This window comes from Coregonus lavaretus (genome assembly GCF_964263955.1).
Source record: "Coregonus lavaretus genome assembly, chromosome: 12".
Taxonomy (NCBI): domain Eukaryota; kingdom Metazoa; phylum Chordata; class Actinopteri; order Salmoniformes; family Salmonidae; genus Coregonus; species Coregonus lavaretus.
In genome coordinates this window covers 45,575,304-45,594,039 of record NC_139999.1, presented here as the reverse complement: position 1 = coordinate 45,594,039, position 18,736 = coordinate 45,575,304, and the positions used below count along the sequence as shown (strand labels likewise).

At 43.2% G+C, this 18,736-nt stretch overlaps 1 pseudogene across 1 annotated transcript in view; it reads left to right on the top strand.

Annotated features, from left to right (window-relative positions):
* LOC311138859 (voltage-dependent L-type calcium channel subunit alpha-1D-like) overlaps window positions 1–18,736 on the top strand; it is a 123,523-nt pseudogene that overhangs the window by 74,848 nt on the left and 29,939 nt on the right. Inside the window, exons 10-25 of the transcript in view lie at window positions 1,414–1,501; window positions 1,850–1,876; window positions 2,420–2,580; window positions 5,622–5,847; window positions 8,563–8,770; window positions 12,204–12,324; window positions 12,750–12,850; window positions 12,973–13,006; window positions 13,246–13,375; window positions 13,477–13,606; window positions 14,364–14,423; window positions 15,946–16,052; window positions 16,333–16,420; window positions 17,927–18,034; window positions 18,189–18,241; window positions 18,493–18,639. The product of the transcript in view is annotated as a voltage-dependent L-type calcium channel subunit alpha-1D-like (transcript). The remainder of the gene's footprint in view (window positions 1–1,413; window positions 1,502–1,849; window positions 1,877–2,419; window positions 2,581–5,621; window positions 5,848–8,562; window positions 8,771–12,203; window positions 12,325–12,749; window positions 12,851–12,972; window positions 13,007–13,245; window positions 13,376–13,476; window positions 13,607–14,363; window positions 14,424–15,945; window positions 16,053–16,332; window positions 16,421–17,926; window positions 18,035–18,188; window positions 18,242–18,492; window positions 18,640–18,736) is intronic.

Sequence of the window (18,736 nt, the reverse complement as noted above, 5' to 3'; positions counted from 1 at the left end):
GACTATATTATGAAACAATATATAGGTCCATTATCTTTTCTACATACACTACCGTTCAAAAGTTTGGGGACAATTAGAAATTCCCTTGTTTTCGAAGGAAAAGCAATTTTTTTGTCCATTAAAATAACATAAAATTAATCAGAAATACAGTGTAGCCATATTCCCATGTAGCTCAGTTGGTAGAGCATGGCGGGTTCGATTCCCACGGGGGACCAGTATGAAAAAATGTATGCACTCACTAACTGTAAGTCGCTCTGGATAAGAGCGTCTGCTAAATGACTAAAATGTAATGTAAAAATATTAATGTTGTAAATGGCTATTGTAGCTGAAAACTGCTGATTTTTAATGGAATATCTACATAGGTGTACAGAGGCCCATTATCAGCAACCATCAGTCCTGTGTTCCAATGGCACGTTGTCTTTGCTAATCCAAGTTTATCATTTTAAAAGGCTAATTGATCATTAGAAAAACCTTTTGCAATTATGTTAGCACAGCTGAAAACTGTTGTGCTGATTAAAGAAGCAATAAAACTGGCCTTCTTGAGACTAGTTCAGTATCTGGAGCATCAGCAATTGTGGGTTCGATTACAGGCTCAAAATGGCCAGAAACAAATAACTTTCTTCTGAAACTTGTCAGTCTATTCTTGTTCTGAGAAATGAAGGCTATTCCATGCGAGAAATGGCCAAGAAACTGAAGATCTCGTACAACGCTGTGTACTACTCCCTTCACAGAACAGCGCAAACTGGCTCTAACCAGAATAGAAAGAGGAGTGGGAGGCCCCGGTGCACAACTGAGCAAAAGGACAAATACATTAGAGTGTCTAGTTTGAGAAACAGACAGCTCACAGGTCCTCAACTGGCAGCTTCATTAAATAGTACCTGCAAAACACCAGTCTCAACATCAACAGTGAAGAGGCGACTCTGGGATGCTGATCTTCTAGGCAGAGTTGCAAAGAAAAAGCCATGTCTCAGACTGGCCAATAAAAATAAAAGATTAAGATGGGCAAAAGAACACAGACACTGGACTTTTTCTTTGCAACTCTTCCTAGAAGGTCAGCATCCCGGAGTCGCCTCTTCACTGTTGACGTTGAGACTGGTGTTTTGCGGGTACTATTTAATGAAGCTGCCAGTTGAGGACCTGTGAGGCGTCTGTTTCTCAAACTAGAAGGGATTTCTTAGAAATTCCTGGAGTAATCTGACCGTTCTTTCTTTCTTTTGTTGAGGAATTTGTTGGTGAATTAGGTTTATTTTCTCTGGGATGTGTTTGACACAGCTGTGGTACCTAGGGTGTGACTGCACACTGTACGTTTGATGTGTGTGTGTGTGACATGTACAGTGTGTTATGTGGGGTTGTGTGTGTGCGTGCGTGCGTGCGTGCGTATGATTTACTCTGGTACTCTGTTTGCTGCCACAGCGAGTATACCAGCCAGTGAGACGGAGTCAGTGAACACAGAGAACGTGGCTGAGGATGAGGTGAAGACACCGTGCTGTGGACCTTTTTGGTAAGAACCCCCCACAGACTATTACCACATCTGCTGTACTGTCACTTAGAACACAACCTTGGATATCATAGAAACTACGACATTCTTTACAGAAACACAACCTATGTCACCTGAGTGACCGATCGTGTAAACACGTGTGTGTGGTCTTTATATCTGTATCTATCCTCTATCCTGTCTGCTGATGTAAAACGAGCTTAAATAATATACATTTGTTTGATTAATTCTAAGACCACTCCTGTTTGGTCATAAAGATGGTACATAGGATATGTAGCTTTGTACAAAATTAATGAATATCCTGCAGTCAGCAAGCTGAACTGACATTTATTATAAATGTCTTGATTTTTCCAGCCAAATAATTTCAAAGTCAAAGTTCAGGTCAGTGAAATCACCTTGCCTTGCATGTGTCCTTGCTTGATGCATGCAGCAGCAGTCTGTACAGTAAAACTTTTATTTTTCTGCATGAAGTGGTGACGTCTTTTATTTCTGTATATAAATGCTTGCTTAGGTTTTTCTACTGTATGTGCTGTTCTGATCTCTAGAGTCTGCATTAATGAGTCTTCAGGTAATAAATCAACTCCACCTCCCCTTTAAACAAGTCAGCATGTAATCTGGGGCATCGGGAGGAACTGGAGGAGCTGGTGCCTTATGCAGCGTTTTTATACTTTGTGATCTATACTGCATGCTATGCTGCTCTCTCCCTCTCCCAAAGTTCTTTCATCCAAAGTTCATTGACTTCTCTTTCCCAAGTTTTCTTCAGATATTCTTTGAATACAGTGCCTGCCTAAACCCCGTCTTTATATACAGTATTTCCTAACTCCCCTCTAACCATCGACCCTCCCCCTCTCCCCTCTTCAATGACAACTTCCCTGTGCTGCCCCTACTCATCTCCTTTTGCTGACATCACTTCCTGTCTCACAGTCGGCGCTGGCGTCGCTGGAACAGGTTCTGCCGCAGGAAGTGCCGGGTGGCGGTGAAATCGGTGCCTTTCTATTGGCTGGTGATCATCCTGGTGTTTCTCAACACGCTCACCATCTCTTCAGAGCACTACAACCAGCCTGACTGGCTCACACAAGTACAGGGTTAGTTCACTACAACCAGCCTGACTGTGTTACACAAGGACAGGGTTAGTACCCTACAACCAGCCTGACTGTGTTACACAAGTACAGGGTTAGTACACTACATCCAGCCGGACTGTGTTACACAAGGACAGGGTTAGTACACTACAACCAGCCTGAATGTGTTACAGAAGTACAGGGTTAGTACACAACAACCAGCCTGACTGTGTTACACAAGTACAGGGTTAGTACACTACAACCAGCCTGACTGGGTTACACAAGTACAGGGTTAGTTCACTACAACCAGCCTGACTGTGTTACACAAGTACAGGGTTAGTACACTACAACCAGTGTCTGTGATCATCCTGGTGTTTCTCAACACGCTCACCATCTCCTCAGAGCACTACAACCAGCCTGACTGGCTCACACAAGTACAGGGTTAGTTCACTACAACCAGCCTGACTGTGTTACACAAGTTCAGGGTTAGTACACTACAACCAGCCTGACTGTGTTACACAAGTACAGGGTTAGTACACTACAACCAGCCAGACTGTGTTACACAAGTACAGAGTTAGTACACTACAACCAGCCTGACTGTGTTACACAAGTACAGGGTTAGTACACTACAACCAGCCTGACTGGGTTACACAAGTACAGGGTTAGTTCACTACATCCAGCCTGACTGGGTTACACAAGTACCGGGTTTGTTCACTACAACCAGCCTGACTGGGTTACACAAGTACAGGTTTAGTACACTACAACCAGCCTGACTGGGTTACACAAGTGCAGGAATAGTACACTACAACCAGCCTGACTGGGTTACACAAGTACATGGTTAGTACACTACAACCAGCCTGAATGGGTTACACAAGTACAGGGTTAGTACACTACAACCAGCCTGACTGTGTTACACAAGTACAGGGTTAGTACACTACAACCAGCCTGACTGGGTTACACAAGTACAGGGTTAGTTCACTACATCCATCGTGACTGGGTTACACAAGTACCAGGTTAGTTCACTACAACCAGCCTGACTGGGTTACACAAGTACAGTTTTAGTACACTACAACCAGCCTGACTGGGTTACACAAGTACAGGGTTAGTACACTACAACCATCCTGACTGTGTTACACAAGTACATGGTTAGTACACGACAACCAGCCTGACTGGGTTACACAAGTGCAGGAATAGTACACTACAACCAGCCTGACTGTGTTACACAAGTACATGGTTAGTACAGTACAACCAGCCTGACTGTGTTACACAAGTACAGGGTTAGTACACTACAACCAGCCTGACTGGGTTACACAAGTACAGGGTTAGTACACTACAACCAGCCTGACTGGGTTACACAAGTACAGGGTTAGTTCACTACATCCAGCCTGACTGGGTTACACAAGTACCGGGTTAGTTCACTACAACCAGCCTGACTGGGTTACACAAGTACAGGTTTAGTACACTACAACCAGCTTGACTGGGTTACACAAGTGCAGGGTTAGTACACTACAACCAGCCTGACTGGGTTACACAAGTACAGGGTTAGTACACTACAACCAGCCGGACTGTGTTACACAAGTACAGGGTTAGTAAACTACAACCAGCCTGAATGTGTTACAGAAGTACAGGGTTAGTACACAACAACCAGCCTGACTGTGTTACACAAGTACAGGGTTAGTACACTACAACCAGCCTGACTGGGTTACACAAGTACAGGGTTAGTACACTACAACCAGCCTGACTGTGTTACACAAGTACAGGGTTAGTACAGTACAACTAGCCTGACTGTGTTACACAAGTACAGGGTTAGTACACTACAACCAGCCTGACTGGGTTACACAAGTACAGGGTTAGTTCACTACATCCAGCCTGACTGGGTTACACAAGTACCGGGTTTGTTCACTACAACCAGCCTGACTGGGTTACACAAGTACAGGTTTAGTACACTGCAACCAGCCTGACTGGGTTACACAAGTGCAGGAATAGTACACTACAACCAGCCTGACTGGGTTACACAAGTACATGGTTAGTACACTACAACCAGCCTGACTGGGTTACACAAGTACAGGGTTAGTACACTACAACCAGCCTGACTGTGTTACACAAGTACAGGGTTAGTACACTACAACCATCCTGACTGTGTTACACAAGTACAGGGTTAGTACACTACAACCAGCCTGACTGGGTTACACAAGTACAGGGTTAGTACACTACAACCAGCCTGACTGGGTTACACAAGTACAGGGTTAGTTCACTACATCCAGCCTGACTGGGTTACACAAGTACAGGGTTAGTACACTACAACCAGCCTGACTGGGTTACACAAGTGCAGGGTTAGTACACTACAACCATCCTGACTGGGTTACACAAGTACAGGGTTAGTACACTACAACCAGCCTGACTGTGTTACACAAGTACAGGGTTAGTACAGTACAACCAGCCTGACTGGGTTACACAAGTACAGGGTTAGTACACTACAACCAGCCTGACTGGGTTACACAAGTACAGGGTTAGTTCACTACATCCAACCTGACTGGGTTACACAAGTACTGGGTTAGTTCACTACAACCAGCCTGACTGGGTTACACAAGTACAGGTTTAGTACACTACAACCAGCCTGACTGGGTTACACAAGTGCAGGAATAGTACACTACAACCAGCCTGACTGGGTTACACAAGTACAGGGTTAGTACAGTACAACCAGCCTGACTGGGTTACACAAGTACAGGATTAGTACACTACAACCAGCCTGACTGTGTTACACAAGGACAGGGTTAGTACACTACAACCATCCTGACTGTGTTACACAAGTACAGGATTAGTACACTACAACCAGCCTGACTGTGTTACACAAGTACCGGGTTAGTACACTACAACCAGCCTGACTGTGTTACACAAGTACAGGATTAGTACACTACAACCAGCCTGACTGTGTTACACAAGGACAGGGTATGCGGCTACCACTCTCAGTCTAAAACTCCTGGCCCTAACTATAGTATCTATGATATTTGCTATACTGTTAATGTGTTATATTGACTGACACCTCCTTCTGCCCTGCGTGTTTCCAGACGTGGCAAACAAGGTTCTGCTGGGCATGTTTACGTGTGAGATGATGACCAAGATGTACAGTCTGGGCCTGCAGGCCTACTTTGTGTCCCTTTTCAACCGATTTGACTGCTTCGTGGTGTGTGGAGGCATCACCGAGACCATCCTGGTGGAGCTGGCCATCATGTCTCCTCTGGGCATCTCTGTGTTCCGCTGTGTCCGCTTGCTCAGGATCTTCAAGGTCACACGGTGAGACCACTATCATGTGGAGTAGGGTGAAGTTGCCCCTAGGCGCTGATCTTGGGTCAGTGTTGCTCTCCCACTAATGGTTGAGGTAAGGATTGAGGGAGGGGAAGCTGATCATAGATCTGTACCTAGGGGAAACTTCACCCCGGATCAATGCCGGTGTCAAATCAAATCAAATCAAATTTTATTTTTCACATGTTTCGTAAACAACAGGTGTAGACTAACAGTGAAAGGCTTACTTACGAGTCCTTTTTCAACAATGCAGAGTTAAAGATAAAGAGAAAATACAAATATAAATAGTGACACAAGGAATAACTACACAGTGAATAACTAATAACAATAAAGAGTAAAAATAACATGGCTATCGAGTCAATGTGCAGGAATACTAGGTAAATGAGGTAGCTATGTACAAACAGTGCCTTCAGAAAGTATTCACACCAAAGGGAAATTTTTACAGTCAATAACTATTCAACCAGTTTGTTATGGCAAGCCTAAATAAGTTCAGGAGTAAACATTTGCTTAACAAGTTGCATTGACTTACTCTGTGTGCAATAATAGTGTTTAACATTATTTTTGAATGACTACCTCATCTCTGTACCCCACACATACAATTATCTGTGAGATCCCTCAGTCGAGCAGTGAATTTCAAACACAGATTCAACCACAAAGACCATGGAGGTTTTCCAATGCCTCGCAAAGAAGGGCACATATTGGTAGATGGGTACAAATAAAAAAAAGCAGACATTGAATATCCCTTTGATCATGGTGAGGGTATTAATTACACTTTGTCACGATCGTTACACGATGAAGCGGACCAAGGCGCAGCGTGATAGGCGTACATACTTTTATTAGTGTACACACAACGAACCAAAACAATAAACGATACGTGAAGTCCTAGGTTAAATACACAAACCTTCCGGAACAAGATCCCACAATAAACTAGTGCCAAAAGGCTGCCTAAGTATGGTTCCCAATCAGAGACAACGAGAATCAGCTGCCTCTGATTGGGAACCACCCTGGCCAACATAGAAAACACGAACTAGAACACAACATAGAAAATCACACATAGAAAATCCACACCCTGGCTCAACATATAAGAGTCCCCAGAGCCAGGGCGTGACACACTTTGGATAGTGTATCAATACACCCAGTCACTACAGGTAGCTTAGTGGTTAAGAGCGTAGTGCCAGTAACCGAAAGGTCGCTGGTTCTAATCCCCGAGCCGACTAGGTGAAAAATTTGTCGATGTGCCCTTGAGCAAGGCACTTAACCCTAATTGCTCCTGTAAGTCGCTCTGGATAAGAGCGTCTGCTAAATGACTAAAATGTAAAGATAACTCCCTAATTTAGTTGCCGGAGAGTAAGGAAACCGCTCAGGGATTTCACCATGAGGCCACTAGTGACTTTTAAAACAGTTACAGAGGTTAATGGCTGTGATAGGAGAAAACTGAGGATGGATCAACAACATTGTAGGTACTCCACAATACTAACCTAATTGACAGAGTGAATAGAAGACAGCCTGTACAGAATACAAAAATTGCAAAACATGCATCTTGTTTGCAACAAGGCACTTAAGTAATACTGCAAAAAATGTGGCAAAGCAATTAACTTTTTGTCCTGAATACAAAGTGTTATGTTTGGGGCAAATCCAATACAACACATTACTGAGTACCACTCTCCATATTTTCAAGCATAGTGTTATGAGTATGCTTGTAATTGTTAAGGACTGGGGAGTTTTTCAGGATAAAAAAGAAACTGGAGTTAAGCACATGCAAAATCCTAGAGGTAAACCTGGTTCAGTCTGCTTTCCACGAGACACTGGGAGATGAATTAATCGTTCAGCAGGACAATAACCTAAAACACAAGGCCAAATCTACACTGGAATTGCTTACCAAGAAGACAGTAAATGTTCCTGTGTGGCCGAATTACAGTTTTGACTTAAATCTACTTGAAAATCTATGGCAAGACCTGAAAATGTCTGTCTAGCAATGATCAACAACCAATTTGACAGATCTTGAAGAATTTTGAAAAGAATAATGGGCAAATGTTGCATAATCCAGGTGTGGAAAGCTCTTAGATACGTACCCAGAAAGACTCACAGCTGTACTCGCTGCCAAAGGTGTTTTTACGAAGTATTGACTCAGGAGTGTGAATACTTATGTAAATGAGATATTTCTGTATTTCATTTTCAATAAATGTGCAAATGTAAAAACATGTTTTCAATTTCTCACTAATGGGGTATTGTGTGTAGATCCATTTTGAATTCAGGCTATAACACAACTAAATGTGGAATAAGTCAAGGGGTATGAATCATTTTTGAAGGCACTGTAGGTAGGGGTAAAGTGACTAGGCAGCAGGATAGATAGTAGACTTAGCTGTAGCAACAGCGTATGTGGAGCAGTAGCAGCAGCGTATGTGGTGAATGTGTGTGAGCGTGTGTGTGACGTCAGTATGCATGTGTGCGTATGTTATGTGTGTGTGGGCATATGTAGTGTATGAGTGTGTTGGGGTGTCAGTGTAAGTGTGTGTGAGTGTAGGGTGCAGAGTGTGGCTGTGACTCGAGATGTGTTTGTGTGTGTGTGTGTGTGTTTGTTTATGCTCTTTGGCCAGAGTAAAGTGTAAAAAAAAATCAGTTTGTTTATGTGTGTGTGTGTGTGTACATACTGTGTGGGTGTGTGTAATTTTGCCTAACCCCCCCCCTTCTCTGTGTGTTGTCCAGTCACTGGCAGTCTCTCAGTAACTTGGTGGCGTCGCTGCTGAACTCCATGAAGTCCATCGCCTCCCTGCTCCTCCTCCTCTTCCTCTTCATCATCATCTTCTCCCTGCTGGGCATGCAGGTGTTCGGAGGCAAGTTCAACTTCGACGAGACACAGACCAAGAGGAGCACCTTCGATAACTTCCCCCAGGCACTGCTCACTGTGTTTCAGGTGGGTGAACAGTACAGTGTGTGGGGGTGTTCTCTTTCTCTCACACACACCTACTTATATTTAGAACCTCATGAGTTACCTACATGTATATTTAGTGAATGTTGTATATACTGTAAGGAGAGCCTCCTGATGATGACATCATGACATGAGGGCTAGCACAGTGAACCCGGGTCTCCCACGAGAGAAACCAACGTCCTGGCCATTATACCAAGAGGAAATTCCCTCTTGGGGCGAGGGCAGACACTGATTTTGAAGTCACAGGCGAGGCTACCTCATAACGTCACCATGAGCAACCATGACCGACTCATGTCCGCTACATAAACACTGATTGCCATTTGCAGTGAATAAAGTAATGCTCAGTATATTTTCAATGCATTTTTCCACAATAGGTGGGTAAACGCTTGAGACAAATAACGTCAAAGGCATTTAAAGGCGTTTACCCTTCACTACTCCACTGGGCTAGCCATACCAGAACTACTCCTCTGTCTGTTTCCGCTGTATGTTGTGTATTACAGTACATAAGTAGAGTAATATGCACCATTGTCTCTCTATGGCATGTTATATAAACTACAGTAGTATGTGATGATGTACTAATTTACATTTACATTTGAGTCATTTAGCAGACGCTCTTATCCAGAGCGACTTACAGTTAGTGAGTGCATACATTTTTCATAATGGCCCCCCGTGGGAAACGAACCCACAACCCTGGCGTTGCAAGCGCCATGCTCTACCAACTGAGCTACACTAATCAAATCAAAGTTTATTGCCGATGTTATCCGGTGCAGTGAAATGCTTGTGTTTCTAGCTCCAACAGTGCAGGAATACCTAGCAATACAAAAAAACTATACACACATAATAATAAAAATAATTTACAAAAAAATTAGTAATATAAACATATATACATATAATGTATATTACATATTATGGTGTGTATCGACAGTATGGACAGTATATGAATAGAAAAGGTGTGTACAGCAGTAGTTGCATAGGATGAGCCATGACTAGAATACAGTTTGTACATAGAAAGCGGGTGAAACAGTATGTAAACATTATTAAAGTGGCCAGTGCTCAATGACTCTATGTATAGTTCCTTCAGAAAGTATTCATACCCCTTGACTTACTCCACATTTTGTTGTGTTACAGCCTGAATTCAAAATGGATTCAATAGATTTTTATGTCTCACCCATCTACACACAATACATTTACATGACATTTACGTCATTTAGCAGACGCTCTTATCCAGAGCGACTTACAAATTGGTGCATTCACCTTATAGCCAGTGGGATAACCACTTTACAATATGTATTTATTTTTTATTTTTTATAATGACAAAGTGAAAACATGTATTTAGAAAAATGAAGTACAGAATTATCACACCCCTGAGTTAATACTTTATAGATGCACCTTTGGCAGCGAGTACAGCTGTGAGTCTTTTTGGGTAAGCCTCTAAGAGCTTTGCAACCTGGATTGTACAATATTTGCCCATTATTCCTTTTAAAATTCTTTGAGCTCTGTCAAGTTGATTGTTGATCATTGCTAGAAAGCCATTTTCAAGTCATGCCATAGATTTTCAAGCCGATTTAAGTCAAAACTGTAACTAGGCCACTCACAAACGTTCAATGTCGTCTTGGTAAGCAACTCCAGTGTAGATTTGGCCTGGTGTTTTAGGATATTGTCCTGCTGAAAGGTGAATTTGTCTCCCAGTGTCTTTTGGAAAGCAGACTGAACCAGGTTTTCCTCTAGGATTTTGCCTGTGCTTATAGCTGTTTTCTGTTTCTTTTTATCCTAAGAAACTCTCTAGTCCTTGCCGATGACAAGCACACCCATAACATGATGCAGCCACCACCATGTTTGAAAATATGAAGAGTGGTACTCAGTGATGTGTTGTGTTGGATTTGGTGAATGCACCAATTTATAATAATATAATATGCCACTTAGCAGACGCTTTTATCCAAAGCGACTTACAGTCATGCATGCATAAATTTTTTTGTGTATAATTTGTAACTCGCTATGGATAAGAGCGTCTGCTAAATGACGTAAATGTAAATGTAAATGTAATTTGCTCCAAACATAATGCTTTGTATTCAGGACAAAAAGTTCATTTCTTTGCCACATTTTTTTTAGTATTACTTAAGTGCCTTGTTGCAAACAGGATGCATGTTTTGTCCTGAATTTAGGTTAGTATTGTGGAGTAACTACAATGTTGTTGATCCATCCTCAGTTTTCTCCTATCACAGCCATTCAACTCTGTAACTGTTTTAAAATCACCATTGGCCTCATGGTGAAATAGCTAGGAAGGACGCCTGTATCTTTGTAGTGACTGGGTGTATTGATACACCATCCAAAGCATAATTAATAACTTCACCATGCTCAAAGGGATATTCACTGTATGCTTTTTTTTTTTTACACATCGACCAATCGGTGCCCTTCTTTGCGAGGCATTGAAAAACCTCCTTGGTCTTTGTGGTTGAATCTGTGTTTAAAATTCACTACTCGATTGAGGGACCTTACAGATAATTGTAAGTGTGGGGTACAGAAATGGGATAGTCATTCATGTTAACCACTATTATTGCACACAGAGTGAGTCCATGCAATTTATTATGCAATTTGTTAAGCACATTTTTACTTCTGAACTTATTTAGGCTTGCCATAACAAAGGGGATGAATACTTATTAACTCAAGACATTTCAGATCAGAAGAACAAAAGGACTGGACTTCCTGTACGTTACCACAATCACACCATGAGTTGTTAATCATGAAACATACACCTCCACCTTTCTTTTTCCCGGAGAGTTCTTTCTTCCTGTCCATGCAATGGACTGAGAACCCCGCTGGCTGAATGCATGGGGACAATATATCTGGAGAGAGCCATGATTCTGTAAAACAGAGTATGTTACAGTCCCTGATGTCTCTTTGGAATGAGATCCTCGCCCTGAGTTCATCTACTTTATTGTCCAGGGACTGAACGTAAGTAAGTAATATACTCAGAAGCGGTGGATAGTATGCACGCTGCCTGAGTCTAACTAGGGCTCCACTCCTTCTACCTCTACTCTCCGGCGTCAGCGTTTTGGTGCTGGCCCCAGGATGAATAGAGCTGCCTCGTGCAGTTCAAACAAAGGATCCAGGTCAGGGAAGTCAAAATTCTGGAGAAAAAATTTGATGAGTGACCTCCGATCGAATATCCAAAAGTTATTTCCGGCTGTAGGTAATAATACAAGAAACGTTCTGAGCAAATAATGTACGAATTAACAAAAAAATAAAAATAATACTGCAAAGTTGGCTGGGAACTAGAAACAGGGTGACCGTGTCTGTCGGCGCCATCTTGTTACCAGTGAATGCTGTATGTGTATCCATAGAATCGCATATGAATTCTAGGACCTCTATGTGTGTAGCATCCAAAATGATTGAGTGTATTTGGGTGCGTTGTGCCCAGATCCTGACAGGTGAAGACTGGAACGCTGTGATGTATGACGGCATCATGGCGTACGGCGGCCCTTCTTCCTCAGGGATGATCGTCTCATTCTACTTCATTATCCTCTTCATCTGCGGAAACTGTATCCTTTCGTTACCACACTCATCCTGTCATCCCAATCTCTCTGAGCCCAGATAATCCCAATCTGCTCTAACTACGTAGTTTCTATTCACTAACCACAGATTCTACTTTTTAACTAGTTAAAGTGACTTGATGTGACTTGACCAGGTCAAACTAATTTCCCTAGTTCTATGGATTCTTCTTTATGGACATGGTCTACCAGGGTGGATATAGACAAAATCCAAGTTGTTCTTGTTCATGTTCTTATGAATAGGGATGGAGCCTTGCAAACACAACCCCTTTTTTGTTTATGTAGTCAGTCTTGTTTCTTCCGTCCTTATCGCAATGAACATTTCAGACGTTTCTGAATAAGTGTATATGAGTATGTAGCTCATACAGTACAATAGATGTGTTCAGGTTCTGTCCTTGACTGAACACTTTGCTCAGATATCCTGCTGAACGTCTTCTTGGCTATTGCTGTGGACAACCTGGCAGACGCAGAGTCTCTCAACGCTCCAAGAGACAAAAAGGATGAGAAAAAGGAAGAGGTAAAACTCCATCCCAGACATATTGTGGTTCAGGTTTATTCAGCATCATTGTATACATGTGTTGCATCTGATTCCAGACTTACAGTTATAACTTTTTATCACATTTGCTTCTATGGATACAGGCACCAGTGGAGGAGGAAGAGGACAATGCTGCAGGTACAGGCCTGGGTGTGTGTGTGTGTGTGTGTGTGTGTGTGTGTGTGTGTGTGTGTGTGTGTGTGTGTGTGTGTGTGTGTGTGTGTGTGTGTGTGTGTGTGTGTGTGTGTGTGTGTGTGTGTGTCTGTGTGTGTGTGTGTGTGTGTGTGTGTGTGTGTCTGTGTGTGTGTGTGTGTGTGTGTGTGTGTGTGTGTGTGTGTGTGTGTATGGTCTATCCCTCTCACTGTGAGTCTGTGCAGCGGAGGAGGAGGAGGAGGAGCCGGAGGTTCCAGCAGGCCCACGCCCAGCCATCTCTGAGTTGGTCAAGAAGGAGAAGATCACCCCCATCCCTGACGGCAGTGCTTTCTTCATCTTCAGCAAGACTAACCCGTAGGTCACACACACACACACACAAACACATACGCACACACGCACACACTCTTTTCTGAGCTCTCTCAGCAGGTGTGTGTATTTTCTGTGGTTCTCCTCAGGATCCGGGTGGGATGTCATAAACTCATCAACCACCACATCTTCACCAACCTCATCCTGGTCTTCATCATGCTCAGCTCTGTCTCCCTCGCTGCAGAGGACCCCATACGCAACTTCTCCGCACGCAACATCGTAAGTACAGAAACCTTCTGTCTACATTAGAATAATGTTGGGTCATATTTATTGGAACACACAGTATACAGTAAATTATTTTCAATTGTTAGGCTACATAGTAGTACATAGTAAAGAAACATTCTGTATTGATTTGTGATATTTACAAGTAAATAGTACTTATTTTAAGGTTATTGATTTAGATTTAGTGATTTAGTTTGTTAAGAGTGACATTAACGGTAATGATAACTCTTTCCTGAACTTTCCCCCATGATCCTCTGAGGCAGCAGGTTCAATGACTTTGGAATCATTATGTAATCTCATCAACTTAACCTCAAACAGCAGGAACTGTAAGATGATATGTCATTGTGGTAGTAGGTGGATGACATCGTGCAGGTGCTCTTAATGAAATTATATATTGAATATATACTGCATTATAGAATATATTGTAATCTACATGGATTTGATTAATTTATATGAATACTGTAGATTTTTTGTTTATGCATACTAAGTCCTTTCCTATGCTCTTTCCTGCACACATGGATTCCCACTCTAACTTGTTTTTCAAATGTCTTTGATGAACATACTTGCATAACCTGTATAATCTTTGTTAAACATGTTCGTTGCTTTTTGCAGATACTTGGTTACTTTGACTATGCTTTCACGGCTATCTTTACTGTTGAGATCCTGTTGAAGGTAAATGGCCTGTGTCTGCCTCTCTGTGCTGTCAACTAACTGACCCCACAGTAACACTCCCAAACGTCTGGTTGCCTTCCAGGTCCTAGGCTATGCAGATTATGTCTTCACTAGTATGTTTACATTTGAGATCATGTTAAAGGTAACTCTCGCTAATGACGACAGAGAGCCTTGCTGCACTCTCTCCTTGTGTGTCACCTGCTGCCACCACAGTACTACCTGCCTTGTTTTAGTTTTCCTTTTCTGTTCTTTCTCTTTTTACTCCATGGCACCTCTTTTAACTACCAAAACATCTAGACTGCCATCATTAGCTTAACTCACTTACTAGCACTGCACACACACTAACTAACACAAGAGTTGTTCAATTTCCACTAATCAAGAAACTAATAATCCAGGAAGGAATCAAAGACACAAACTATCCCAGATTGGTGTCATCATGTTTGTCACGTTTGGAAAAGTCATCATTGAGTTGAAAAGGTTTTGGAATTTTGACCGACGACACAATTTTGTGCAACTCTCGAAAAATTATGCAACTCTTTGTGCAAGGAAAGAGATATCAATGTGCTGTTTAAGAGATTAAGCTTTGACTGAAGTTGACCTTGAAGTCATTTGGGGAGTGTTGGGGGGTTTAAAAACAAACATCTAAGGCCATCTCCAGTCAAAGCCAACTCTATGCCTCTGTTTCATACTGACTGACTGCTATTCAGATACTAAGCCATAAAAGAGGGGGCAAACCAACCATGTTCATGTCGAGCATGGGCTTTCCCCTGATTGACTGAGTGCTTAGAAATGTAGTGTTTCCTTCAGAACCCTTAAGAGGACAGCCCAACCCCGCCCAGTCCTGTCCAGGGTCGTATTCATTAGGGCACACCGTAGCAACATGTTTTGCAACGGAATGCGAAAACTAGGGTTTCTTATTGGACCAGTTCAGATAGTCCTTCCCTGTTGTTGTTTTTTGGTGCCGAATGAACACGACCCAGCTCAGTTTGGTCCTGCTGCATTAGCAGTGCTTTCTGTTAGCGCTAGCTGCTCTCTACATTTACATGCACTCAGGACGATGAATCCTTTTCTTTTATGATTTCAACAAAACTTCCTTTTGCTGGGATGTTTACTTCTCTGCCTGCTGAAGTCTGATATTTTTATCCCTTTATATTAAAGAACATGAAGGAATGTGCTTTAAGGGAAACGGCCATACATGAATGTGTCAGTAAGGGCATTCAGTTTTCCAATCGGTAGGGCGTTCGATCCTTTCGTTTCTCTCAGGTAGTAGATATAATATTTGTCCTCAGCGTGGCAACAAACTGCATGTTTTATTGCCGCGAGTGACCCTGTTATTAGCCGATTGTGAAATGAATGACTTTCTACTACATTCATGTACCACGGTGCCGCAGGGTGGCGACGGTAGCTGCTAACCTGCTGTTCTACTGCTCTGAGTCTGAGCTCGCCACCCTGAAATAGAGTGATCTACAAGAGTGTGGAAATACTGTATGTGGGTGTATGTGGGTTTGAGGGGAGGTGTGTCTGTTTGTCTTGTGGTGTAAAACTGTGTATTTGTGTAGTTGTGTGTGTCCCTGTGTTTGTGTGAATGTGTGTGTTGATGTGTGTATTTGTGTGTATTTCTTAGTGTTTGTTACTCGTCTAACTTGCTGTGCCCTTCCCTCCAGATGACCACATACGGAGCGTTCCTCCATAAAGGAGCGTTCTGTAGGAACACTTTCAACCTGCTGGATCTGCTGGTGGTGGGGGTCTCCCTAGTCTCCTTCTGCATCCAGTCAGTACCTGCTGCTACCCTCCACCTACACTATTACTTTTTTCTCTCTCTTTCTCTCTCTCTCTCTCTCTCTCTCTCTCTCTCTCTCTCTCTCTCTCTCTCTCTCTTCTCTCTTTCTTCATCCTCATATTCCTCACCCCTTATCCCTCTCTCTCTGTTTCTTCTCCTGTCCTAACACATCATTTTTTATTGATATGGTCAAGTTTGATATGACAATGAGTGATTGTGTTTAGAGAGTGCAAGTTTGTTTCTGACAGTGAGTTCCTGTGATGACATTTAGGTCCTCTGCCATCTCAGTGGTGAAGATTCTGAGAGTCCTGCGAGTGCTCAGGCCCCTGAGGGCCATCAACCGAGCCAAGGGCCTCAAGGTACAGTACTGCCTCATCCTAAAACATTATACCTCCTACTCCTTCTCTTTATGGACCATATTACTTGCCTCAGTATTGGTAGAACAATTGCAGTACACTTGGGATAGTTTGTTGCCAAAATCTTTACAGGGTTTAAAAAAAAAACTTTCTAGTTCACGGAACTGTATCATCGCTATACATTTACATTACATTTACGTCATTTAGCAGACGCTCTTATCCAGAGCGACTTACAAATTGGTGCATTCACCTTATAGCCAGTGGGACAACCACTTTACAATATGTATTTGTATTTGTATTTTATTTTTTGGGGGGCGTGAGGTAAGGGGGGGTAGAAGGATTACTTTATCCTATCCCAGGTATTCCTTAAAGAGGTGGGGTTTCAAGTGTCTCCGGAAGGTGGTCAGTGACTCCGCTGTCCTGGCGTCGTGAGGGAGCTTGTTCCACCATTGGGGTGCCAGAGCAGCAAACAGTTTTGACTGGGCTGAGCGGGAACTGTGCTTCCACAGAGGTAGGGGGGCCAGCAGGCCAGAGGTGGATGAACGCAATGCCCTCGTTTGGGTGTAGGGACTGATCAGAGCCTGAAGGTACGGAGGTGCCGTTCCCCTCACAGCTCCGTAGGCAAGCACCATGGTCTTGTAGCAGATGCGAGCTTCAACTGGAAGCCAGTGGAGTGTGCGGAGGAGCGGGGTGACGTGAGAGAACTTGGGAAGGTTGAACACCAGACGGTCTGCGGTATTCTGGATGAGTTGTAGGGGTTTAATGGCACAGGCACAGTAATCCAGACGGGAGATGACAAGTGCCTGGATTAGGACCTGTGCCGCTTCCTGTGTAAGGCAGAGTCGTACTCTCTGAATGTTGTAGAGCATGAACCTACAGGATCGGGTCACCACCTTGATGTTAGCGGAGAACGACAGAATGTTGTCCAGGGTCATGCCAAGGCTCTTCGCACTCTGGGAGGAGGACACAACGGAGTTGTCAACCGTGATGGCGAGATCATGGAACGGGCAGTCCTTCCCCTCTTGCCGAGGTTCAGCTTGAGGTGGTGATCCGTCATCCACACTGATATGTCTGCCAGACATGCAGAGATGCGATTCGCCACCTGGTTATCAGAAGGGGGAAAGGAGAAGATTAGTTGTGTGTCATCTGCGTAGCAATGATAGGAGAGGCCATGTGAGGATATGACAGAGCCAAGTGACTTGGTGTATAGCGAGAATAGGAGAGGGCCTAGAACTGAGCCCTGGGGGACACCAGTGGTGAGAGCACGTGGTGCGGAGACAGATTCTCGCCAAGCCACTTGGTAGGAGCGACCGGTCAGGTAGGACGCAATCCAAGAGTGAGCCGCGCCGGAGATGCCCAGCTCAGAGAGGGTGGAGAGGAGGATCTGATGGTTCACAGTATCAAAGGCAGCAGACAGGTCCTATATATTTGACATATATTGACCTTTCATCAATGTAATGCCATCTTACTGTTCAATAGCTGCTAACATTTGAACTTTGCCCCCTACAGCACGTGGTCCAGTGTGTGTTTGTGGCCATCAGGACCATTGGTAACATCATGATCGTCACCACGCTGCTGCAGTTCATGTTCGCCTGCATAGGAGTGCAGCTATTCAAGGTCAACACCGTAACACCGGTTCTAAGATCAGTACCGTAACACGGATTGTGATATCAATTGCATCGTAACATTAGTAAATCCCATCCAGACATTGACACTTGAGGGTTCATTTAGAATCAGGACCATTTAGAAGATGTGTGTGTTTGCTTCACAGGGGAAGTTTTACCGCTGCACAGATGAAGCCAAGTCTAGCCCCGACGAATGCAAGTCAGTTGCTTTTGATACATTTGTCCATCTACTGTATACACAGCAAACTGACACCATTCATTTTGTACCATAAATACTTACATTTACTCTACATTATGTGTTCTGTAGTGTCTTTGATTTGACCATGTTGCGCATAGACATACATATTCACAACATTCACAATATGAATATTGTTTATATACAGTACATCATAGGACTAATCCTGACCTCTGACCTCTAACCCCTGTGTCCTCTGACCTCTAACCTCCCAGGGGCACCTACATCCTTTATAAGGATGGGGACGTGAACCAGCCATTCGTCCATAAGAGAGTGTGGCACAACAGCGAGTTCAACTTTGACAACGTGCTCATGGCCATGATGGCTCTGTTCACTGTGTCTACCTTCGAGGGCTGGCCTTCGTAAGACACACCTATTCATATTATACACCTATATACAATATTATGCACTTTCATATTTGTGTCTTTTGTGTATAAAAACATAAATTATACAAATGTG